Source organism: Prunus persica, chromosome G2 (genome assembly GCF_000346465.2).
Source record: "Prunus persica cultivar Lovell chromosome G2, Prunus_persica_NCBIv2, whole genome shotgun sequence".
NCBI lineage: Eukaryota > Viridiplantae > Streptophyta > Magnoliopsida > Rosales > Rosaceae > Prunus > Prunus persica.
Window position 1 is genome coordinate 14,617,440 of NC_034010.1, and position 5,894 is coordinate 14,623,333.

A 5,894-nucleotide genomic window follows, 5' to 3' on the forward strand; every position below is an offset into this window, starting at 1 on the left:
ATAGGATCAGCTCACACAGACGGTGGCATTAAAATAGAAAAACCGTCAGCCAGGAAACCAGGGAAGGGATCGCTATAGGAAGTGACCACTGGGAGTCTATCTGCCATAATTGATAAAAATGTTTCCTGCTTTACGTTTTGAGAAATCTTTTGCCGCCCATTATTAAAATTTAAAACCACCTTCAAAAGGAGGGTCTCTTATAAAAACAGAAGCAGGCAAGAAAGAAAGGACACTCAACTCATCAACCAAAAAAACAACAGCAAGAAAAACAGCCAAGAGCTCACTTAAATTCCAAGAGAAACCAACCTTAAATCAGAATTCCAAGGTTCAGACTTAGAAAACAAATTTCCTAGAACGAGATCCCTCGTTACAAATTTGGTTCAGCAAAAGCCAAGACAAACATAGTTTGAGTTTTCACAACTATGAAAACCTCAACAAATTTTACAGCATGGTTCCAGCTTGCTAAATCCTCGAGAATAGCCACTTCTGTCCCTTCAGACTGAAGAAGTCACAGTTCTGCCCGCTCAAGAGCCTCCCAAGGCTTGAAGTAGATTGAAGCTCTGCCAAAATCGAACTTTGGTATCGATTTACAGCTGAAGCCAAGCAGCTAAAGTTGTTGACAGTACAGTCCAGCATAGACATACCCAGTCCAGCCCGGATCAGAAGTTTCTACCCAGGCAGAAATGGGATTCCAGCCATCCTTTTGCCTTTCTAGAGTTGATTTCTCCCTTCTTAATTTTGTAAAAGGCAGTTCTGCCTGAAACCGTACTTTATTATTATCTATTCTGGCTAGAACAACCATTTTTGATACTGAGATAAATTGTGAAAGTCCTCACCAGTCTGAGGCAAGAAAAGAACTTACTTGGGAGATATTCCTCACCCAAATTCACAATCGTTTGTTTTAGAAGTCAGTAACTTGAGGCGCAAGTTATCCATTCTAAAAATAAGTCTGCTAGAATTTACATTGCTAGCAGTGGCACGCTCGCACACCAAAGAAAGCTGACTTGTCGACCAACAAGTGGTCTCCAAGCCAGTGGGGAACTTCGCCCTTCCACATCAGGAGTTAAACACGAAAACGGGTGAACAGATTCCGGTGAAACAGGTGAGCGTTCTTCCTCTTTTTACATGCTTTAACTGTTTCTGGGGTAGGTTGGGCTCGATTTTGCATTTGAGAAAATGAATTCGAAACATAGGTTTTGGCCGGATTTCAAAGTGAAATTCCGGCCAGTTGACGTCCGAATTGGACCTCCATGTAGTTGAATGATGTGATCCTGACCTCGAGTAGAAGCTAGGGTAGGAAGGGTGAGCTCGGGTGTGGAGTTTTTCTGTCGCTGAAATTTACTCTACACACCCACGCGCTTCCGGCGCATGTGGCGGCTCGTGGGCAAGGGTGGTGAAGCTGCATTTTGTCCCGATGAGATTCTTAGGTTGTCATGAGTGCGTAGGATTTCGCGGATCTCAATTCGGACGTCATTTGACTATCGAACGGATTTTCGCATATTGTGCATTATCCGGGTTCGATAGGTTTTGACCGTTGGATCGTTTCCCAATTAAAATATGTTGTTCTAGGTATTCCTAGGATCATGTAGGACTCATGGATCGTGAATCGGAGCCCCGAATGTTTCGATTCAATAATTCAAAGTTTATGGGTTCGCGATAACCGTCCAATCATGAGCGATTCCTAAACCTATAACCGGACCTTAGGATATCTCGTTCTACGTACACGCACCGGGAACTTGGGGATTTAACTATTTAAATTGTGTTTTCCGTTTCGAAGTAATTTTATATTAATTAAGGGTTCGTATCTCGAAATAGGTGCTCCGACTGCACGTACTCAACAGGCAGGACCCTCTCGTGGTCAGGCAGCGTGGAAATACTTGTGAGTAGACTTTGTTTTCAATCATACGTATGGTTTTATGGATGAAAGATTCATGCATAATGTTTTAAATGGTATATTGAATATATTATATTCAAATGTTGAATTTGATGTTTGTATCGCTTTGGCAATATACTGTGGGTTTGACATATTTGAGTATAGAGAGTATGTTTGTATGGATTTTGGGGAAGTTCTATATATATTGTCTGTAGGTGGAATACTTGGGTTGTTGAGGTGAGTTTGTGGAAGAACTTGAGTATGAGGGGTTGTTTTGAGAAGTTGTATGATTACACTATGTAAGTACCTTCCCCAGTTACTAGGCTTTCCACACGTGGCGTTGGATGTTCCGGCTTGTGAGACACTTTCCATACGCGGTGTTGGACGTTCCGGCGTATGGGAAGATTCTGTATATTGCTTGGGATCATCACACATGGCGTTGGATGTTCCAGTGTGTGATGATCCAGTCTGCGTGCGTAGGACTTAGTATTGGACCGCTCATCCCTAGATGCAGGATAGCACCTGGAAATCCTGCGGGCTAGTCAAACGATCCCCCAGTTGGATTGTTTCCCCGGTACCTAGGTAGTGTGATGAGTATATTGTATAGATATATATATATATATATAGTTGTGAGCGTGAAGCAATTAGAGTCTATACAGTGGGTTGGTAGGAGCAGTAAAATTGTGGGAATCAGGTTTATGGATGGAGTGATTTGTGGTTTTAAAAAGTTTTCAATGAAATATGTTTTTGAGCATTTAATTATGAATTGTGAACCTGCATGTCTTTAGTATTATTTTTACATGGTGGGGTTACTATGTTGTTTTAACTGCAAATCTTGTTTTTGTCCACTCACATGTTTTCTGTTTTGCGCCCCACAGCCAGTACTCACTCCGGGAAGGTTGCAAGCAGTGTTCGAAGGCCAAATCGTTTACATCAGTAGATTAGGCTTCGAGTAATTTCCTTCTACTCAACTGTTCTTGTAAAGAAATTCAGTAGATGCTCTGTTATTGCCCATGTTAGATTTTACTTGTGAGGCCGGAGGCCATTTAGTAAGTTTTGTTGTATGTTGAAAGCATGCTGCTGGTTGGGATTATTTTTATGTATGTTGCAGGTTGAAATTTTTGTGGGGTTTGCTCAATTTACAGGGGAGACTCTGCCAAAATTTTGGTAGAGTCTCGATTTTTAGTCTGTGGGCCCGGCATCGGGGTGATGTCCGTAAGAAAGACGGGGTCCGCTCCGGGGCAGGTCCTATCAGCTTGGTATCAGAGCATTAGGTTCATTTCCCTTCGACTTTTGCCCTTTTGTTGCATTGTTGATCTAATGATTTTATGGTTTCTTTGTGTAGAACCATGTCAACTCGCAAAGCAAGAACATGAGGTTGCGGTCAGAGATGGGGGCCAAATCCGCCACTTCCATCTCCGTCACCACCTCCTTCACCACCAGTGCCTTCGCCTCCACCATCTCCACCTGCAGGAGATAATGCTGTGGATTTGAGGCATGTACTTAGCCAGTTTACCCGCCCATGGCTATAGCCTTACGGGGAAGGCGTGGTACAGAAAGTTCTGAAATTAAAAGGGTTAAGGAACTTGGAGCAAGAGAGTTCATGGGTAGCACAGACCCAGCAGAAGCTGAATCTTGGATTACAGATGTGGAGCGAATTTTTGAGGTTCTGGAGTGCCCAGTTGGGGATAGAGTTCGCTTGGCTACTTTTCTACTGAAGGGAAATGCATATCATTGGTGGAAAGCTGTAAAAAGGGGTTATGAGAACCCGGCTACCATAAACTAGGAGGAATTTCAGCGGGTCTTCTCAGAGCAGTTTTACCCACCTTCCTACAGACATGCAAAGAAGTCAGAGTTCCTATATCTGAAACAGGGGTCTATGTCAGTGGTGGAGTATAAACACAAGTTTAATGAGCTGTCTAGATTTGCTCCAGAGCTGGTGGCCACTGAGGAGGACAGATGTAGACGGTTTGAGGAAGGATTATGGTGGGAGATTCAGGCAGTGGTTACTGCCAACACTTATCCAAATATGAGGGCTTTGGCTCAGGCAGCTGAAACGGTGTCGAGGAAACTCAGTGGTAGTGCTGGCAGGCGCTGCAGAGATACACCAGGAATTGGTGGGCCCAATCAAGGTCCATCAAAGAGAGGAGGATCTAGCTCTAATTCTGCTAGTGGAGGATGGTCAGGAGGACAGGGATCTAGTTCTAGTAGTGGGAGATCCGGTTCTCGTCCAGCATGAACTCAGTATTCAAGGCCGCAGTCTACAGCTAGCATGGCCAGGGCTCCTTCCTGGCAGACTGGGTTGACATGTTTTAATTGTGGACAGGTTGGGCACATGGTGAAAGATTGTCCTAGCTATACTCAGGGAGGTGGACAGAGTCAGAGTAGTAGCCTGACATGCTACTTTTGTAGGCAAGTGGGGCACACCAAGAGAAGCTGCCCAATTATACTCCAGAGTGATACAGCAGTCCAGGGGACTAGGGCCCAGTAGGGGCAGGGTATTATGGGTTAGAATCAGAGTCAAGGTGGTGCTTCTTCTTCTGCAGCAGGATCATCCAGTAGCAGGGCACCATCATCTTTTAGAGGCAGGAGTGGTAGGTAATCAAGGGGTCAGCCTGGGCGTTCCACTACTCAGGCCCGAGTGTTCTCTATGACTCAGCAGGAAACACATGCCACCCCGGACTTGATTACTGGTATGATTTCGATCTTTGGTTATCTTGCACGTATTCTAATTGATCCGGGGGCCACACACTCCTTCGTAGCACACAACTTCGTACCGTATGTCACTGTTAGACCCACACCTATGACAGGAAGTTTTAGTATTTCCCTACCTACGGGAGAAGTCTTGTACGCAGACTGGGTGTTCAGAAATTATTTTGTCCAAGTGGACGATGCATGGTTGGAGGCCAACTTGATTCCTTTAGATTTGGTGGATTTGGATATTATATTAGGGATGGATTGGCTAGAGAAGCATCATGCATCAGTGGACCATTTCCGGAAGGAAGTAACACTTCGGAATCTAGGGCAACCTAAAGTTACCTTCCGTAGGGAGCGTAGAGTTCTCCCTACTTGTCTTATTTCCGCTATCACAGCCAAGAGGTTACTCAAGAAGGGTTGTGAAGGATATTTGGCTCATATTATCGATACTCAAGAGATCACCCTGAATCTGGAAGATATCCCTGTTGTTTGTGATTTCCCTGATGTCTTTCCAGATGATCTCCCTAGTTTACCCCCTGAAAGGGAAATCAAATTCACTATCGAACTTCTTCCATGCACTAACCCTATCTATCAAACTCCCTATAGGATGGCACCAGCTGAGCTCCGGGAGTTGAAGACTTAGTTGCAGGAGTTAGTGCATCTTGGGTTCATCTGACCCAGTGTTTCTCCGTGGGGTGCACCGGTGTTGTTCGTGAGAAAGAAAGATGGGACAATTAGGTTATGTATTGATTACCGACAGTTGAATAAGGTGACAGTACGTAACCGGTATCCTTTGCCTCGGATTGATGATTTTTTTGATCAGTTGGAGGGTGCTAAGTATTTCTCTAAGATTGATCTGAGATCAAGATACCATCAGTTGAGGATCAGGGAAGAGGATATTCCTAAGACCGCATTCAGAACGCGGTATGGACATTATAAATTTCTAGTGATGCCTTTTGGACTGACAAATACTCCAGCAGCGTTTATGGATCTCATGAACAGAGTGTTCCGAACATACTTGGATCACTTTGTGATTGTGTTCATAGATGATATCTTGGTTTACTCCAAGACTTTGGAAGGGCATAAGAAGCATCTAAGGTTGGTATTGAGGACTTTTAGGAGGAAGCAGCTTTATGCCATATTTAGTAAGTGTCAGTTCTGGCTGGACAGAGTGGGATTCCTTGTACATGTAATTTCAGCTAAAGGGATTTATGTGGATCCACATAAAGTTGAAACTATTGTGAATTGGGTACAACCCACAAGTGTGACAGAAATACGGAGTTTTCTGGGGTTGGCAGGCTACTACTGTCGATTTGTGGAAGGG